The following is a 20701-nucleotide window of genomic DNA, read 5'->3' on the forward strand; positions in this document are numbered from 1 at the left end:
TGCTAAAGAGTTACAAATCCTTAAAGAAAAACAGGATAACATAATCAAACAGGTAGAAGTCCTTACAGAAAAACAGGAAAACACATCCAAACAGATGATGGAAATGAACAAAACCATACTAGACCTAAAAAGGGAAGTAGACACAATAAAAAAAACCCAAAATGAGGCAACACTGCAGATAGAAACCCTAGGAAAGAAATCTGGAACCATAGATACGAGCATCAGCAACAGAATACAAGAGATGGAAGAGAGAATTTCAGGTGCAGAAGATTCCATAGAGAACATCGGCACAACAATCAAGGAAAATGTAAAATGCAAAAAGATCCTAACTCAAAACATCCAAGAAATACAGGACACAATGAGAAGACCAAACCTACGGATAATAGGAGTGGATGAGAATGAAGATTTTCAACTCAAAGGACCAGCAAACATCTTCAACAAAATTATAGAAGAAAACTTCCCAAATCTAAAGAAAGAGATGCCCATGAACATACAAGAAGCCCACAGAACTCCAAATAGACTGGACCAGAAAAGAAATACCTCCCGACACATAATAATCAGAACAACAAACGCTCTAAATAAAGATAGAATACTAAAAGCAGTAAGAGAAAAAGGCCAAGTAACATATAAAGGCAAGCCTATCAGAATTACACCAGATTTTTCACCAGAGACTATGAAAGCCAGAAGATCCTGGACGGATGTTATACAGACACTAAAAGAACACAAATTCCAGCCCAGGCTACTATACCCAGCCAAACTCTCAATTAACATAGATGGAGAAACCAAAGTATTCCACGACAAAACCAAATTCACACATTATCTCTCCACGAATCCAGCCCTTCAAAGGATAATAACAGGAAAAAACCAATACAAGGACAGGAACCACGCCCTAGAAACAACAAGAAGGTAATCCCTCAACAAACCTAAAAGAAGACAGCCACAAGAACAGAATGCCAACTTTAACAACAAAAATAACAGGAAACAACAATTACTTTTCCTTAATATCTCTTAATATCAATGGACTCAACTCCCCGATAAAAAGACATAGACTAACAAACTGGCTACACAAACAAGACCCAACATTTTGCTGCTTACAGGAAACTCATCTCAGAGAAAAGGATAGACACTACCTCAGAATGAAAGGCTGGAAAACAATTTTCCAAGCAAATGGCATGAAGAAACAAGCTGGAGTAGCCATTCTAATATCTGATAAGATTGACTTCCAACCCAAACTCATTACAAAAGACAAGGAGGGACACTTAAAACTCATCAAAGGTAAAATCCTCCAAGAGGAACTATCAATCCTGAATATCTATGCTCCAAATACAAAGGCAGCCACATTCATTAAAGAAACTTTAGTAAATCTCAAAGCACACATTGCACCTCATACAATAATAGTGGGAGACTTCAACACACCACTTTCACCAATGGACAGATCATGGAAACAGAAACTAAACAGGGACACAGTGAAACTAACAGAAATTATGAATCAAATGGATCTGGCAGATATCTACAGAACATTCTATCCTAAAACAAAAGGATATACCTTCTTCTCAGCACCTCATGGTACCTTCTCCAAAATTGACCACATATTTGGTCACAAAACAGGCCTCAACAGATACAAAAATATTGAAATTGTCCCATGCATCCTATCAGATCACCATGGACTAAGGCTGATCTTCAATAACAAAATAAATAATAGAAAGCCAACATTCACGTGGAAACTGAACAACACTCTTCTCAATGATACCTTGGTCAAGGAAGGAATAAAGAAAGAAATTAAGGACTTTTTAGAGTTCAATGAAAATGAAGCCACAACATACCCAAACTTATGGGACACAATGAAAGCATTTCTAAGAGGAAAACTCATAGCTCTGAGTGCCTCCAAAAGGAAACTAGAGAGAGCACAAATTAGCAGCTTGACAACACACCTAAAAGCACTAGAACAAAAGGAAGCAAATTCACCCAAGAGGAGTAGACGGCAGGAAATAATCAAACTCAGGGGTGAAATCAACCAAGTGGAAACAAGAAAAACTATTCAAAGAATCAACCAATCAAGGAGCTGGTTCTTTGAGAAAATCAACAAGATAGATAAACCCTTAGTCAGACTCACTAGAGGGCACAGGGAAAGCATCCTAATTAACAAAATCAGAAATGAAAAAGGAGACATAACAACAGATCCTGAAGACATCCAAAACACCATCAGATCCTTCTACCAAAGGCTGTACTCAACAAAACTGGAGAACCTGTACGAAATGGAGAAGTTCCTAGACAGATACCAGGTACCAAAGTTGAATCAAGATCAGGTTAATGATCTAAACAGCCCTATATCCCCCAAAGAAATAGAAGCAGTCATTAATAGTCTCCCAACTAAAAAAAGCCCAGGACCAGATGGCTTTAGTGCAGAGTTCTATCAGACCTTCAAAGAAGATCTAATCCCAGTTCTTCACAAACTATTCCACAAAATAGAAACAGAAGGTACTCTACCCAACTCATTCTATGAAGCCACAATTACTCTGATACCTAAACCACAAAAAGACCCAACAAAGATAGAAAACTTCAGACCAATATCCCTTATGAATATTGATGCAAAAATCCTCAATAAAGTTCTTGCTAACCGAATCCAAGAACACATCAAAACAATCATCCATCCTGACCAAGTAGGTTTCATCCCAGGGATGCAGGGATGGTTCAATATAGGGAAATCCATCAACGTAATCCAGTATATAAACAAACTCAAAGACAAAAACCACATGGTCATCTCGTTAGATGCGGAAAAAGCATTTGACAAGATCCAACACCCATTCATGATAAAAGTCTTGGAAAGATCAGGAATTCAAGGCCCATACCTAAACATGATAAAAGCAATCTACAGCAAACCAGTAGCCAACATCAAAGTAAATGGTCAGAAGCTTGAAGCAATCCCTCTAAAATCAGGGACTAGACAAGGCTGTCCACTTTCTCCATACCTATTCAACATTGTACTTGAAGTCCTAGCCAGAGCAATTCGACAACAAAAGGAGATCAAAGGGATACAAATTGGAAAAGATGAAGTCAAAATATCACTTTTTGCAGATGATATGATAGTATATATAAGTGACCCTAAAAATTCCACCAGAGAACTCCCAAGCCTGATAAACAGCTTCGGTGAAGTAGCTGGATATAAAATTAACTCAAACAAATCAATGGCCTTTCTCTACACAAAGAATAAACAGGCTGAGAAAGAAATTAGGGAAACAACACCCTTCTCAATAGTCACAAATAATATAAAATATCATGGCGTGACTCTAACTAAGGAAGTGAAAGATCTGTATAATAAAAACTTCAAGTCTCTGAAGAAAGAAATTATAGAAGATCTCAGAAGATGGAAAGATCGCCCATGCTCATGGATTGGCAGGATCAACATTGTAAAAATGGCTATCTTGCCAAAAGCAATCTACAGATTCAATGCAATCCCCATCAAAATTCCAACTTAATTCTTCAACGAATTAGAAAGAGCAATCTGCAACTTCATCTGGAATAACAAAAAACCTAGGATAGCAAAAACTCTTCTCAAGGATAAAAGAACCTCTGGTGGAATCACCATGCCGGACCTAGAGCTCTACTACAAAGCAATTGTGATAAAAACTGCATGGTACTGGTATAGTGACAGACAAATAGACCAATGGAATAGAATTGAAGACCCAGAAATGAACCCACACACCTACGGTCACTTGATCATGGACAAGGGAGCTAGAAACATCCAGTGGAAGAAAGACAGCATTTTCCACAAATGGTGCTGGCACAACTAGTTGTAAACATGTAGAAGAATGCGAATCGATCCATTCCTATCTCCTTGTACTAAGGTCAAGTCTAAGTGGATCAAGGAACTTCACATAAAACCAGAGACACTGAAACTTATAGAGGAAAAAGTGGGGAAAAGCCTTGAAGATATGGTCACAGGGGAAAAATTCCTGAATAGAACAGTAATGGCTTGTGCTGTAAGATCGAGAATTGACAAGTGGGACCTCATGAAACTACAAAGCTTCTGCAAGGCTAAAGACACCATCAATAAGACAAAAAAACCACCAACAGATTGGGAAAGGATCTTCTCCTATCCTAAATCAGATAAGGGACTAATATCCAATATATATAAAGAACTCAAGAAGGTGGACTCCAGAAAGTCAAATAACCCCATTAAAAAATGGGGCTCAGAACTGAACAAAGAATTCTCACCTGAGGAATACCAAATGGCAGAGAAACACCTGAAAAAATGTTCAACATCCTTAATCATCAGGGAAATGCAAATCAAAACAACCCTGAGATTCCACCTCACACCAGTCAGAATGGCTAAGATCAAAAATTCAGGTGACAGCAGATGCTGGCGAGGATGTGGAGAAAGAGGAACACTCCTCCATTGTTGGTGGGATTGCAAGCTTGTACAACCACTCTGGAAATCAGTCTGGCGGTTCCTCAGAAAATTGGACATAGTACTACCGGAGGATCCAGCAACACCTCTCCTGGGCATATATCCAGAAGATGTCCCAACCGGTAAAAAGGACACATGCTCCACTATGTTCATAGCAGCCCTATTTATAATAGCCAGAAGCTGGAAAGAACCCAGATGTCCCTCAACAGAGGAATGGATACAGAAATTATGGTACATTTACACAATGGAGTACTAGTCAGCTATTAAAAAGAATGAATTTATGAAATTCCTAGCCAAATGGATGGACCTGGAGGGCATCATCTTGAGTGAAATAACACAATCACAAAAGAACTCACACAATATGTATTCACTGATAAGTGGATATTAGCCCAAAACTTAGGATACCCAAGATATAAGATACAATTTGCTAAACGCATGAAACTCAAGAAGAATGAAGACCAAAGTGTGGACACTGTGCACCTTCTTAGAATTGGGAACAAAACACCCAGGGAAGGAGTTACAGAGACAAAGTTCGTAGCTGTGATGAAAGGATGGACCATTTAGAGACTGCCGTATCCAGGGATCCATGGCATAATCAGCTTCTAAACGCTGACACCATTGCATACACTAGCAAGATTTTGCTGAAAGGACCCAAATATAGCTGTCTCTTGTGAGATGATGCCGGGGCCTAGCAAACACAGGAGTGGATGTTCACAGTCAGCTATTGGATGTATCACAGGGCTCCCAATGGAGAAGCTAGAGAAAGTACCCAAGGATCTAAAGGGATCTGCAACCCTATTGTTGGAACAACATGATGTACTAACCAGAACCCCGGAGCTCTTGTCTCTAGCTGCATATGTATAGAAAGATGGCCTAGTCGGCCATCAATGGAAAGAGAGGCCCATTGGACTTGCAAACATTATATGCCCCAATATAGGGGAATGCCAGGGCCAAAAGAATGGGAATGGGTGGGTAGGGAAGTTGGGGGCGCTATGGGGGACTTTTGGGATAGCATTGGAAATGTAATTGAAGAAAATATGTAATAAAAATATTAAAAATCAAAAAAAAAAAAGATGCAACTTTTCCAGGGCTAAATCGCCCTCAGGCGGAACTTGCGGTATCTCAGGAGGAGTGCCTATCAGAGAAGGCCTCCTCAGAAAAAGATCTTCTTAACTCAAAAATTGATAAATGTGGTTCCTATCCTAAATAGTAAAATTTAAGATAAGATATAAAGCAATGCCTCTTTATTAAAGCGTTAAAGCTTGGTTTAGTAGGTATTCATAGGTATTAATTGATATCCAAACTTCGTAATATGATAGTAATGCTTCTAATATTGATTTTAATGGTGATAAATTGTTTTAAACATAGGTTTTGCTTTCCCAAAGTTGTAGATATTATCCTAACCTTGCACAAAAACTTAAAAATTATGGTTAAAACTGCCATTGTTCCATTGACTGCAGCTTGCAGTTTGATTGCATATTTAAGATTAATGCTCAGATTAAAAAGTATTTTACCTTTGAGTCAATACAGGGCTCTGGGCAGCCCCAGAACGGCTTGTGGCCCTTTCTTTTGTTTTGCAAACAATGCCTAAAAAAGTTTTTCCCTGCGTTCAAGAAAATTTCTTTTTAACAGTGTTACAGATCTATTCAGATGTTTAAAATAATGTTTAAATTCAAAGATTTTTGCTTCTAGTAAACTGGTAATCACTAGAAAATTTTGCCTCTACGTATTATGGCTAATATAGCTTTACATTATGTAAGAAAAATGTTTATTGTTTCTGCTTCTTTACAAGAAGCCAAAAGTTTTAATCTTTCAGTATATATTGTTTCCTAAGTGGAAAGTATTTTATTAACTAATGCTTCTCAAGGGAAGTTTACCTTAAATCCTTGCTTGTCATTTTTCCAGTTTAGACTAGCTTCTAGCCTTTTAACTTTATGGCAATAGAACATCAGAGACTGTATATTCAGACTTAGTAAAATTAGTCATTTAATAGAGTCATAATGATTTTTCACTCTTCTTCAGTGTGACCAGCCATTCTAACTCAATCTTAGACTGGTCTAATATTCAGTTCAATTATTAGAAATTCCTATATTCTAAATTACCTAGCAAAGTTAATTCAGAGCATTTCCCCCAAGGTCACCAAAAGCTCATCTTGCCTTCACCTTATTTGTCCTAAACTTTTTGCAAACTGACATTAAAGGTCAGTCTGCAGCGGAACGCCACTGGCACCCAGTTACTTCTAATTTGAGATTAGCTTTAGTTTTACAATTTGCATCTAAATAAAGTACCTTGACTTCTCCAAACAGAAAATTTACATTGCTACACTCTCATTGTTTAGAATTCTTCCTTTTCTCAAGCAGGTCAATCTACATTCTCCAGTTCTCTGCCCCTAAGAGCAAGCAGGTGGTACTGCTAATCTCCCTTCCAAGGACATCCCAGCATGTGGCTTTTCAGTCTAAGATAAGATTTAGATTTACCAGGAGAGCTAGGGAAGTAGAAATTTCATATATATTTACAGAGATTAGTTCTTATTTTGATAGAGATGGGCTTAGTCCCTTAGCTGGCCTCTGGCTTTTCACCCTTGCTGTTACTGCAAGGTGTCCTTAGTTCCTCAGGCTAGGGAATAACAGGTATGAGGAGGAAAGACTTTCAGCTCCTATTTTAACCAAAATTAATGGTGTTAATACTGACATAATTCTTGTCTAGGCCTTGCTAAATCTGAGGTTGACAAGTCTCATATTGAGACCGCGCATAACTCAGATTTGCGCTACTGATTCATAATCATATGAATACAGTATGGGTACCGCTTGGTGCAGGAGATTACTGCGGAGGGAAGGTCCAGCTTGACCGTTTCTGAGTTCCCTGTGCGACACACCTGATTTGTAAGAGGTTGGTATCTGACTCCAGCTAAAAACCAAAAATACTTAAGGCTCTGCCTCCCCTCCCCAAAAGATACCAAGAGCCACAGATGTGAGTTGTTATAATGCTCACGGGAGGAATCAGGTCAATGTCCACCCAAGTCAAGGTTAAAGGCCCACTCATCTATGGATGAAAAGAATCATTTGATCACCTCTGTTAAGCATTGCCTATTTAAACTTAATTAATAGGGGGGAGAGAGGTTGGAGACCTTACTGTCGTAAGGGCAGGCCCTTCACTGCCTCCCACCAAAATAAAAAATCCAACTGGCCTTGTACTAAAGAGCTGGTCTTGCCCCTTCTCACTGTTTCCCCTGCCTGTCACCCAAAATTGCGGAGGATTATCAGCTCAGTGTTATTCTAAATTTGTTTAGTTAAACTCAGCCAGGGTTCCAACGCCCTACTTAAAATGCAAACAGGTAGCTACCTATTCAGCACTAATTAGCATTATAAAGTCAGAGCCTATTCTGTTAAGTGGTTTACTAGGATAATAAAGACAGTCTTAGCCAAATACAGTTTACCATTAGAAAAGTTAGGGAATCCCACGGAAACAGGTTTTTTCTTTAGCCCTAAGAACTCAGGCAGAACTATTGAACATAGATAATTTTTCTGCCTCAGGCCACCCCCTTTTTTATTTTTTGTTTTGTTAACTAATGGGAGGAAATGTGGCCTCCCTTCCCCCAGCCTGGAACCTGCTTGCTCAAGGGTGGAGCTACCGGCTCATTCGTCCTGTCACGCCTACTGCTGGAACCTGCCTTTGCTGCCTGGAGGCACACACGTGTTCGTCCTGCTACTGGACCCTGAGTTACTTGGCGGGAAGTTGGGTTCCCTCCCCCTTCCTTTATAACTGAGTGTCTGAAAATAGTAAAATTGAGCCTTGAACAGAATGTATGTTGTCTTGGCTCCATTCTTTCTTCTGCCCCGTCTAGATTCCTCTCTTTTCAGTTCGAACTGCCATTCTCAGTTGAACCGTTCGTGTTGTGGACTGCGGGCAGGCCGCAACAATGATACATACAGCACAAGTTCTCCAGGGTGGAAGCATAGATTCATATTTGGTTATAGCTAAGAGTCACAAACTGGAAAGACCATGCAAAGTGTTAATGTTTAGAGTAATGCCATCTCTGTGACAGGAATCATGAAAGTTAATGTGCCATCCTCCCTATGTTGGGCCCTTTCCATATATTCATTTGTAGCATCATTTTTCTGATTCTGTTCCAACTCTGCAGTTGACTTAACAAGTGAGACTTGGTTAAAAAGTCTTCCTACCACTTTTGCTTTCTTTGTATGTATTATGGTGAAGAAACAAAACCATCTTGGAACATAATTTTAACATATTAGTACTTGCCTTATGAACAAAGAAGGACAATGGGTTAGTTTGGGATATATATCACTCAGGGACTGGAGCAGGTGATTTGAAATTTAAAGTTACCTTCGGCTGCATAGGGAGTTTAGGTCTAGCCTGAACTACATGTGACCATACCAAAAAGGGAAAAAAATTGCAAACAGACCAGAATTATAATACTTTTATTTAAAATACACAGTGCTGAAAAACTGTCATTTTCTCAGTTTTAAAGTAATAATATATTAGTAATCCCCCATCAGATAAGAACTAGCAATGCTAAAATCAATAAATCAATCATTGCACAGCATAAGAAATTGTGGACTTGTTTTGCAGTCACCCTAAAAATTGTCTCAAATACAAGATAGGCATTTTCTGTATCTTTAATAGATAGAAGGTCAGCCGGGCATGGTGGCGCACGCCTTTAATCCCAGCACTCGGGAGGCAGAGGCAGGCGGATTTCTGAGTTCGAGGCCAGCCTGGTCTACAAAGTGAGTTCCAGGACAGCCAGGGCTACACAGAGAAACCCTGTCTCAAAAAACCAAAAAAAAAAAAAAAAAAAAAAGAAGAGATAGAAGGTCAGAGATGTCATGCTTTCTTTGCATGTATTATGTGGAAGAAACATCTTGGGACATTATTTTAGTTTATTACTATTTGCCTAATGAATAAAGAAGGACATAGATCAGTTTGTGCAGGGATGTATATGGAGTCCAAGAACTCTGGTGATAGGGTCAGAGAGAGATGCCTGAGGTCAAAAATACACTCAAGGAAAGGGCTTTAGGGGGAAAGCGATTTAGATGGGGATGAAGCATATCTGGAACTTGGGTGGCATAGAAGCAAATCTATTGGCAACTGGAGGAGTATCAAGTTCTTTCAGATCAACTGCAGATTTCAAGTTAAAGTTCTATTAAATGGTGATTAGGAATAAAAATAATTCTGCTCAAGCCAGACCCTCTCCAACACAAATCTGTTTTCCTGCAATTAAAAGACACGCATTGCTTTGTTCTGAGCCCCATTTTTTAATGGGATTATTTGATTTTCTGGAGAATTCTCACCTTAGGAATACCTAATGGCTGAGAAGCACCTGAAAAACTGTTCAGCATCCTTAATCATCAGGGAAATGCAAATCAAAACAACTCTGAGATTCCATCTCACACCAGTCAGAATGGCTAAGATGAATAATTCAGGTGACAGCAGATGCTGACAAGGATGTGGAGAAAGAGGAACACTCCTCCATTGATGGTGGCATTGCAAGCTTGTACAACCACTCTGGAAATCAGTCTGGAGGTTCCTCAGAAAATTGGACACAGTACTACTGGAGGATCCCGCAATACCTCTCCTGAGCATATATCCAGAAGATGTTCTAACTGAAAGAAGGACACATGATCCACTATGTTCATAGCAGCCTTAATCATAATAGCCAGAATCTGGAAAGAACCCAGATATCCCTCAACAGAGGAATAGATACAAAAAAATGTGGTACATTTACACAATGGAGTACTACTCAGCTATTAAAAAGAATGCATTTATGAAATTCCTAGGCTAATGGATGGACCTGGAGGGCATCATCCTGAGTGAGGTAACCCAATCACAAAAGAACTGACATGATATGTACTCACTGATAAGTGGATATTATCCCAGAAACTTAGAATACCCACGATACAAGATATAATTTGCAAAACACATGAAACTCAAGAAGAACAAAGACCAAAGTGTGGACACTTTGCCCCTTCTTAGAATTGGGAACAAAACAACCATGGAAGGAGTTACAGAGACAAACTTCTGAGCTGAGACAAAAGGATGGACCATCTAGAGACTGCCATATCCAGGGATCCATCCCATAATCAGCCTCCAAACGCTGACACCATTGCATACACCAGCAAGATTTTGCTGAAAGGACCCTGATATAGCTGTCTCTTGTAAGGCTATGCCAGGGCCTGGCAAACACAGAAGTGGATGCTCACAGTCAGATATTGGATGGAACACAGGGCCCCCAATGGACGAACTAGAGAAAGTACCCAAGGAGATAAAGGGAACTGCAATCCTATAGGTGGAACAACAATATGAACTAACCAGTACCCCTGGAGCTCCTGTCTCTAGCTACATATATAGCAGAAGATGGCCTAGTTTGCCATCATTGGAAAGAGAGGCCCCTTGCTCTTGCAAACTTTATATGCCTCAGTACAGGGGAACACCAGGGCCAAGAAGTGGGAGTGGGTGGATAGGGGAGTGGGGGGGAGGGTATGGGGACTTTTAGGATAGCATTTGAAATGTAAATGAAGAAAATACCTAATTTAAAAATACTTCTGAAAAAAATTGAAAAAAGAAAAGGAACGAAAAAGAATGAATTTATGTAATTCCTAGGGAAATGGAAGGATCTGAAGGGTATCATCCTGAGTGAGGTAGCCCAATCATATAAAAACACACATGGTATGTACTCACTGATAAGTGGATATTAGCCCAGAAACTTAGAATACCTAAGTTACAAGTTGCAAAACACATGAAACTCAAGAAGAACGAAGACCAAAGTGTGGTCACTTTGCCCCTTCTTAGAATTGGGGAACAAAACACCCATGGAAGGAGTTACAGAGACAAAGTTTGGAGCTGAGATGAAAGGATGGACCGTCCACACACTGCCCCACCTGGGGATCCATCTCAAAATCAGCCTCCAAACACAGACACCATCGCATATGCCAGCAAGATTTTGCTGAAAGGACCCTGATATAGCTGTCTCTTGTGAGGCTATGCAGGTGCCTAGCAAACACAGAAGTGGATGCTCACAGTCAGATATTGGGTGGAACACAGGGCCCCCAATGGAGGAGCTAGAGAAAGTACCCAAGGAGCTAATGGGGTCTGCAACCCTATAGGTGGAACAACAATATGAACTAACCAGTACCCCTGGAGTTCATGTCTCTAGCTGAATATGTATCTGAAGATGGCCTAGTTGGCCATCATTGGGAAGAGAGGCCCCTTGGTCTTGCAAACTTTATATGCCTCAGTACAGGGGAACACCAGGGCCAAGAAGTGGGAGTGGGTGGGTAGAAGAGTGGCAGAGGCAGGGTATAAGGGACTTTTGAGCTAGCATTTGAAATGTAAACGAAGATAATACCTGATAAAAATATTTTTTAAAAAAAGAAAAAAAAAAACAAAACACAGATTGTAATTAACTCCTTGTGCTTATTTGGATAAGGACTGTGCTTGCAACTGTAATAAAAGAGAATCTATGTCACTCTTTGACATCGATGGATGGATGGCCATTTGGGTGGATAAATGTAAAAATGATTAACATATCTTTTTCCATGACTAATACTAGGAAATACAGAATTAAAGTAGGTGTATAAAATGCTTTAGAAGGTGAAATATCAGCACTGAACACTGGACTTCCCATCCACACAATGAAAATAAAGCAATACTTATTTAACTGCTCATGGAGGTGGGTAGCTTGTGGTAAACCCTTGTATTTTATGAAGCACAAAAGGAGAGATGGCGTACTCTAGAGAATACGAAGAATAGAGCAGAATAAGCAGAATACTGCTGCTTCGGAACCAAATACCAGGATAATGTGAAAGACTACCATCAAAGTGGGGGAGGGAAAAGAGAAATTAGGGCAACATGACAGAAATCTCCATCCCCCACAAAAAAAGTATAAAGAAGCAGATAGCCATGACATCTCATAACTAGAGAGCCTTAATGAAAACCTTCATGTATCTCTTAACAAATACTCATAGTATTATAGCGAGCAGCCATCTTGAGAATAATCCTGAATTGTGAAAATTAAACTACTCTGGGGACTGGAAAACCTGACATCTTTGCAAACTGAATCACCATGGATACAAGTCAATAGCTATAAATGGACAGCAGTGGTCCGCAGAAACAGTTCCTTACAAAAGAATCTGTGATGTGTGCTGAATACAATATGTCCTACATTGGTTCATATATTTAATTAAATATATACTCCACAGTTGGCAATGCTGTTTTATAATATTGTGGAAACTTTAGTAGGTGGAAGCTTAGGATGAAAACTCAGTCACTGAAGATGTGTTTTGAAGATTTATAGTCTCTCTAGCTTCCAGCCTGCCATATGTTTCATGGTTAGCCAAGATGTGGGATGAATCTATCCATCCACCCCAGAGCTACATATTGCCTATTCCCCAAGCCTCCCACCAAGTAACAAAGGCTGATTTCAGCCCGTCTGCTGTTCCAGCTGCAAGCAGTGAGCAGTTACTAGGGAACCATCATTTCCCTGCCCAAACTAGGGCTTCTGTGTCATGTCTCTTCCTCCATTATACACTATCTTCCCTCAAACCTTAAGCATAACTAAACCCTTAAGGTGCTTCTTAACCAGCATTTGTGACTGGATACCTTGCTCACAGACAGCAACGTGTCCTACTATCTAGTAAAACTTCTATAGTAGCTTAATGACATATCTAGACACACAATCCAACCACTCTATGGTTTAGGTTGGTGAGTTTGGAAAGGATAGGTCAATATTCTGAAGTCCCACTAATGTGGATCTGTAGATATGTTTTGTCTCAGAAAAACTGCATAGACATTGGGAATAATGAGTAGATCAATTCTAATCTACTATCCCAAGAGAAAATACATGTAAGTTGTAAAGTTTCAAGGGAAACATACAAATTACTCTATTACTTGGAATTTTTTTTGAAATTCAAATATAATTACATCATTTACTCCTTCCCTTTACTTTCTGTAAGGTTTTCCATACCCTGATTGCTCCCTCCCAAATTCATGGTCTCTTTTTCTGTGTTATTGCTACATATAAATTATATATATATGTATATATATATGTGTGTGTGTGTGTATCCATCTGTCTGTCTGTCTGTGTCTCTCTCTGTGTCTCTGTGTGTGTGTGTTTGAGAGAGAGAGAGTATATAAACATATAATTAAGTGTATATGTAACATATGTGTGTGTGTGTATATATATATAACATGCTAAGTCCATTAATGTTACTTGTATGCATATGATTTTAAGCTAACCACTTAGTATTGTAAAAACAATTAAGAGCTTTATCAATGGGGAGAAAGTTTTTTCCCACTCTTAGCATTCTTTAGTTGCCTGTAGTTCTTTGTTTAGGAATGGATCTCCATGAGACTTCCCTATTTCATATTACCTATTGGTGTTGTACATGCTCAGGTCTTTTTTAGGCAGCAGTATATCATGGGTCAAGTTTCCCTGTCACCTCTAGTAGATACAATTTCATAAGAGAAGGAGGCAATCAATATTCCTACCTAGCTGTGATATTAATGATCTACAACAATGTCAAGCATGTCAAAATATCCCTAAGGGTTCAATAATGACACACATGCAACTTGTTAGTAAACAGTGGCTGTTTAATTGGGTTTAAAGCCCCCTCAGCAGGTACTGGAAACCTACTCAACTTTTCTGAGATAGTGAGATCATGGTTCTGCTTATCAATATTTGCAGACAAGTGTCTGTCTAACATTCATCAAAGAAACTTGTCTTTGAAAAACAGAGAGACCCTTATAATAAACCCTAACTGATAAAAATGCAAAGATCAATTTAGCATTGGATGCACAGCTCCAGCAGATACATCTCTAACACAACTCCTGAAGCTAAGGCTCAGGGAGCATTGTGGAAGATGGGGTGGAAATATTGTAAGATTAAAAAGTCCAGAAAATAACTTTGATTACTTGTTGAGAAAGGAAAAAAAGTAGTCACTTTTCTTAAACTTGCCACTCTCATCCAGAAAGTGACTGGGGTCAAACATCTCTGGGTTGGGGAATTCTTTATCATCATATAGCATAGAAGTCAGTGATGCTATGACAGTGGTGCCCTGGAAACAAGAAGAATGAACAAGTCAAGTTCTATAAAAGGCCGGATTTCTGCCTTGCCAACCAAAGCAGTCTCAGTTCCCGCGTGATTGGACTGGAGCAGAAGCTGTGTTCCACTCACCAGCAGAATCAAAATCCTGTGGCGGGGGTCGTGGGTAGCTGGCGGGTGTCAGCCGACCCTGCGCTCTAGCTACCCTGGTGCTGGTCATGCCGGAAGAGGCCTGTGGCCCTACTCAGGCCGGTTTTCTGCTTCCCTAACTAATGCAGTCTCAGGTCCCGCGCACAATTGGATTGGAGCAGAAGCTGTGTTCCACTCACCAGAAGTCTTAAGATCCTGTGGCGGGTGTTGTGGGTTGCTGGCGAGTGTCTGCTGACCCTGCGCCCTAGCTACCCCGGTACTTTTCTGACCGGAAGCCTGATTAGTTTTTTAATTTGCTCAGTTTCTGTTTTCATGTCTCATTTTTCATTTCCGATTTTGTTAATTAGATTGCTGTCCCTGTGCCCTCTAGTGAGTCTGGCTAAGGTTTTATCTATCTTGTTCTTTTTCTCAAAGAACCAGATCTCTTTGGTTGATTTTTGAACAGTTCTTCTTGTTTCCACTTGGTTGATTTCGCCCATGAGTTTGATTATTTCCTGCAGTCTACTCCTCTTGGGTGAATTTGCTTCCTTTCGTTCTAGAGCTTTTAGGTGTGTTTTCAACCTGCTAGGTATATTCTCTATAGTTTCCTTTTGGAGGCACTCAGAGCTATGAGTTTCCGTCTTAGAAATGCTTTCATTGTGTCCCATAGGTTTGGGTATGTTGTGGCTTCATTTTCATTAAACTCTAAAAAGTTTTTAATTTCTTTCTTTTTTCCTTCCTTGACCAAGGTATCATTGAGGAGAGTGTTGTTCAGTTTCCATGTGAATGTTGTTTTTCTATTATTTATGTTGTTATGAAGATTAGCCTTAGTCCATCATGATCTTATAGGATGCATGGGACAATTTCAATATTTTTGTATCTGTTAAGGCCTGTTTGGTGAGCAATTATATGGTCAATTTTAAAGAAGGTACCATGAGGTGCTGAGAAGAAGGTATATCCTTTTGTTTTAGGATAAAATGTTGTGTAGATATGTTAAATCCATTCGGTTCATAACTTCTCTTAGTTTCACTGTGTCCCTGTTTACTTTCTGTTTCCATGATCTCTTCCTTGATGAAAGTGGTGTGTTGAAGTCTCCCACTACTATTGTGTTAGGTGCAATGCATACTTTGAGCTTTACTAAAGTTTCTTTAATGAATGTACCTGCCCTTGCATTTGGAGCCTAGATATTCAGAATTGAGAGTTCCTATTGGAAAGTTTTACCTTTGATGAGTATGAATTGCCCCTCTTTGTCTTTTTTTGATAACTTTGGGTTGGAAGTAGATTTTATTCGATATTAGAATGGCTACTCCAGCTTGTTTTTTCAGACCGTTTGCTTGGAAAATTGTTTTCCAGCCTTTCACTCTGAGGTAGTGTCTGTCTTTTTCCCTGAGATGGGTTTCCTGTAAGCAGCAAAATGTTGGGTCCTCTTTGTGTAGCCAGTCTGGTAGTCTATGTCTTTTTATTGGGGAATTGAGTCCATTGATATTAAGAGATATTAAGGAAAAGTAATTGTAGCTTCCTATTATTTTTGTTGTTAGAGTTGGCATTCTATTCTTGTCACTGACTTCTTTTAGGTTTGTTGAAGGATTACTTTCTTGCTTTTTCTAACGTGTAGTTTTCGTACTTGTATTCGTTTTTTTCTGTTATTATTCTTTGAAGGGCTGGTTTCTTGGAAAGATAATTTGTGAATTTGGTTTTGTCTTGGAATACTTTGGTTTCTCCATCTATGGTAATTGAGAGTTTGGCCGGGTATAGTAGCCTGGGCTGGCATTTGTGTTCTCTTAGTGTCTGTATAACATCTGTCCAGGATCTTCTGGCTTTCATAGTCTCTGGTGAGAAGTCTGGTGTAATTCTAATAGGCCTGCCTTTATATGTTACGTGACCTTTTTCCTTTACTGCTTTTAATATTTTCTCTTTATTTAGTGCATTTGTTGTTCTGATTATTATGTGTCTGGAGGAATTTCTTTTCTGGTCCAATCTATTTGGAGTTCTGTAGCCTTGTATGTTCATGGGCATCTTTCTTTTTGTTTAGGAAGTTTTCGCCTATAATTTTGTTGAAGATATTTGCTGTCCCTTAAGTTGAAAATCTTCATTCTCATCTACTCCTATTATATGTAAGTTTGATCTTCTCATTGTGTCCTGGATTTCCTGGATGAGTTTTGAGTTAGGATCTTTTTGCATTTTGCATTTTCTTTGATTGTTGTGCCCATGCTTTCTATGGAATCTTCTGCACCTGAGATTCTCTCTTCCATCTCTTGTATTCTGTTGCTGATGCTTGTATCTATGGCTCCAGATTTCTTTCCTATGGTTTCAATCTCCAGAGTTGGCTCACTTTGGGTTTTCTTTATTGTTTCTACTCCCCTTTTTAGGTCTTGTATTGTTTTGTTCAATTCCATCACCTGTTTGGTTGTGTTTTCCTGTTTTTCTTTAAGGACTTCTACCTCTTTAGCAGTGTTCTCCTGTATTTCTTTAAGTGAGTTATTAAAGTCCTTCTTGATGTCCTCTACCATCATCATGAGATATGCTTTTAAATCTGAGTCTAGCGTTTCATGTGTGTTGGGGTATCCAGGACTGGCTGAGGTTGGAGTGCTGGGTTCTGATGATGGTGAGTGGTCTTGGTTTCTGTTAGTAAGATTCTTCATTTGCCTTTAGCCATCTGTTAATCTCTGGAGTTAGTTGTTATAGTTGTCTCTGGTTGCAGCTTGTTCCTCCCATGATTATGTTAGCCTTTGTCAGCAGACCTGGGATACCAGCTCTCTCATGAGTTTCAGTGTTCAGAGTACACTCTGCAGGCCACCTCTCCTCTTGCAGGTAAGGTGCAAAGATATCTGGCATTCGGACCTGCCTCCTGGTCAAAGATGAAGGCCTGAAACAAGGCCTGTCCTGGAAGCTGTGTAGCTGCTGTAGTCTGCACTCTTGCCTGCACAGACTAGTTTCTGAGAGATCCAGGACCAGAGATGGCTCCCCAGGTTGCTCCGGAAACACTGTTTCCAGGTGGGGGGGACACCTCTCCTCTGCCAGGGAAGGTGCCCAGATGTCTGGATCCTGAAATAGGGTCTTCCCCAGAAACTGTGTCATTTCTGCACGTCCCAGAAGCTGTGTAGCTCATGTAGTCCACACTCTCACCTGTGCAGACTAGTCTCTGAGAGATCCGGGATCCAAGATGGCTCCCCAAGGTGCTGTGGCAAAGCCCTCCTGGGCAGGACGGACACCTCTCCTCTGGCAGGGAAGGTGCCCGGATGTCTGGAGCCTGAAACGGGGTCTTCCCCAGAAACTGTGTCACATCTGCCTGTCCCAGAAGCTGTGTAGCTTCTGTAGTCCATACTCTCACCTGCGCAGACTAGTCTCTGAGAGATCCAGGATCTAAGATGGATCCCCCAGGTGCTTTGGCGAAGCCCTCCTGGAGGTGCAGATACCTCTCCTCTGGCAGGGAAGGTGCCTGCATCTAGGAATGATTTTTGACATATAGCTAATTTAGATTAGTCTCCACCAGTGTTCCAATATCCTAGGAAATTGTTGAGCCAACCTTGGACTTTGATTTTTGTAAGAATGCTACTCATTCATATAAAAACCCTCCAGTGTTGACAAAGAGATAGTGAAAGAAATCAGATGTTACAATGTACTGGAACAGAGGTAGAAATCTTAGGGCTAGTCTAAAAGTATACTTAGAATAATAGCTGAGTCACTCCCATACACAGAAATTTACAATGGCCTAAGGGGAAGGTGGATTATACAATAAACTAGAATTGGAACTATGGCAAGGGCATGAAGCCTTTGCCCCTGGCTTCTAAGAATAAGCTAACCTCAGGTAGGGCTGCTTTTGTTCCCAGTTGTTAACACTGTTGTATATACTGCCTGGTCCTTGATAGCTGATATGTATGCATTTTTAAGTTTTGTGTAAATGTCATTTTGCGTCGGGTAAACTCAATGTACCTTGGATGACCTTAATTTATCACTTAACTTCCATGTCTCCTTCTGTAATAGAAGTCTGCTGTTCGCTTAGAGAAATTATTTTCAGATCAACACTCCCTTGTGTTCACATCTGTTTGTCACCCTGCCGATTCCTTGCCTACCTGAATACCAGGACCCTGATTCCCCACTGGTTGAGGAACTCACCGAGTCCAATTCATGGCAATATTATGTTCAGGAAATTTTCCTCTGTGTCAATGTGTACAAAGTTCTATCCAACTTTCTTTTTTATGAGATTCATCATATCTGCTTTTATGTGGAGGTCTTTTATCTACTTGGACTTGAACTTTGTACAGGGAGATAAGAATGGATCAATTTTCATTCATGCTGACCACCAGCTGAACCAGAAACATTTGTTGAAAATGCTGTCTTTTTTTCCATTGGATAGTTTTGGTTCCTTTGTCAAAAATTAAGTGACCAAAGGTATTTGGGTTCATTTTTGGAACTTCAATTCTACTCAATTGATCTACCTGTCTGTGTCTATACCTATACCATGAGGTTTTTATCATTATTGTTCTATAGTATACCTTGAAGTCCACAGAAGAATGGATACAGAATATGGATTACATTTACACAATGGAATACTACTCAGCTATTAAGAATGAGGACATCCTGACTTTTGCATGCAAATGGATGGAACTAGAAACTACCATGATGATTTTTATTAAAAAATATTCTTTAATCTTTTATTTTACATTACAGACATTATCTCTCTCCCTATCCACCCTCTGACTGTTTCAAATCCCATACCTCCCTGCCTCACATCTACAAGAGGATGTCTCTACCTCCAACCCCAACAGACCTCCACACTCCCTGGAACCTAAAGTCTTTTGAGGATTAGGTACCTCTTCTCTGACTGAGTTGAGACTTGGCAGTTCTCTGCTGTAGATTTGTTGTGGCCTTCATATTAGCTGGTGTATGTTGCCTGCTTTGTGGCTCAGTTTTTGAGAGTTCTCAGGGGTCCAGGTTAGTTGCAACTGCTGGTCTCCTAAAGGGTTGCCCTCCTCCTCAGCTTCCTCCAGCTTTTACCTAAATTAACCACGGGGGTCATCAGCTTCTCTCCATTGATTGGGTGCAATATCTTCATCTGACCCTTTCAGCTGCTTGTTGTGCCTTTTCTTTGTTGTTGTTATTCTATTTTATTTTTTAAAGATATTTTCTTTATTTACATTTCAAATGATATCCCTTTTCCCAGTTTCTACATTGAAAATCCACTATCCTCTCCCAACTCCCCCTGCTCCCCAACCCAGTCACTCCCATTCCTGCTCCTGGCATTCTTCTCTACGGTGGCATAAAGCCTTCACAGGAAAAAGGGCCTCTCTTCCCATTGATGACCTACATATATAGCTAGAGCCACAAGTTCCACCATGTGTTTTCTTTGATTGGTCATATAGTTCCAAGGATCTCTGGGGATACTGGTTAGTTCATATTGATGTTCCTCCTATGGAGTTTCAGACTCTTTCAGCTTTCTGGGTACACTCTCTCACTCCTTCATTAGGGGCCTTGTGCTCTGTCCAACGGATGACTGTGAGCATCCACTTCTGTGTTTGCCAGGCACTGGCAGAGCCTCACAGGAGACAGCTATATCAGCAGGCTCTTGTTGGCGTCTTCCTAGTGTCTGGGTTAGGTGGTTGCTTTTGGGATGGATCCACAAGTGGGGCAGTCTCTAGATGGTCATTCTTTTAAGATCTGCTCGGAACTTTGTCTCTATAACAACTTCCATGGGTGTCTTGTTCCCCATTCTAAGAATGAACAAGGTATGCATATTTTGTTCTTCCTATTACTTGAGTTTCCTGTGTTTTGCAAATTCTATCTTGGTTATTCTAAGCTTCTGGGGTAATATACACTTATCAGTGAGTCCATATCATGTGTGTTCTTTTGTGATTAGGTTACCTCATTCAGGATCATATCCTCCAAATCCATCATCCATTTGCCTAATAATTTCATAAATTCATTGTTTTTTATTGTTGAGCAGTATTCCATTGTGTAAATGTACCACATTTTCTGTTGAGAGACATCTGGTTTGTTTCCAGATTCTGGCTATTATAAATAAGGCTGCTATGAACATAGTGGAGCATGTGTCCTTATTACAAGTTGTAACATCTTCTGTGTATATGCCCAGGAGGGATATTGCTTGA

This window comes from Mus caroli, unplaced genomic scaffold, assembly GCF_978045245.1.
Source record: "Mus caroli unplaced genomic scaffold, Mus_caroli_1 scaffold_20, whole genome shotgun sequence".
NCBI classification, from domain to species: Eukaryota; Metazoa; Chordata; class Mammalia; order Rodentia; family Muridae; genus Mus; species Mus caroli.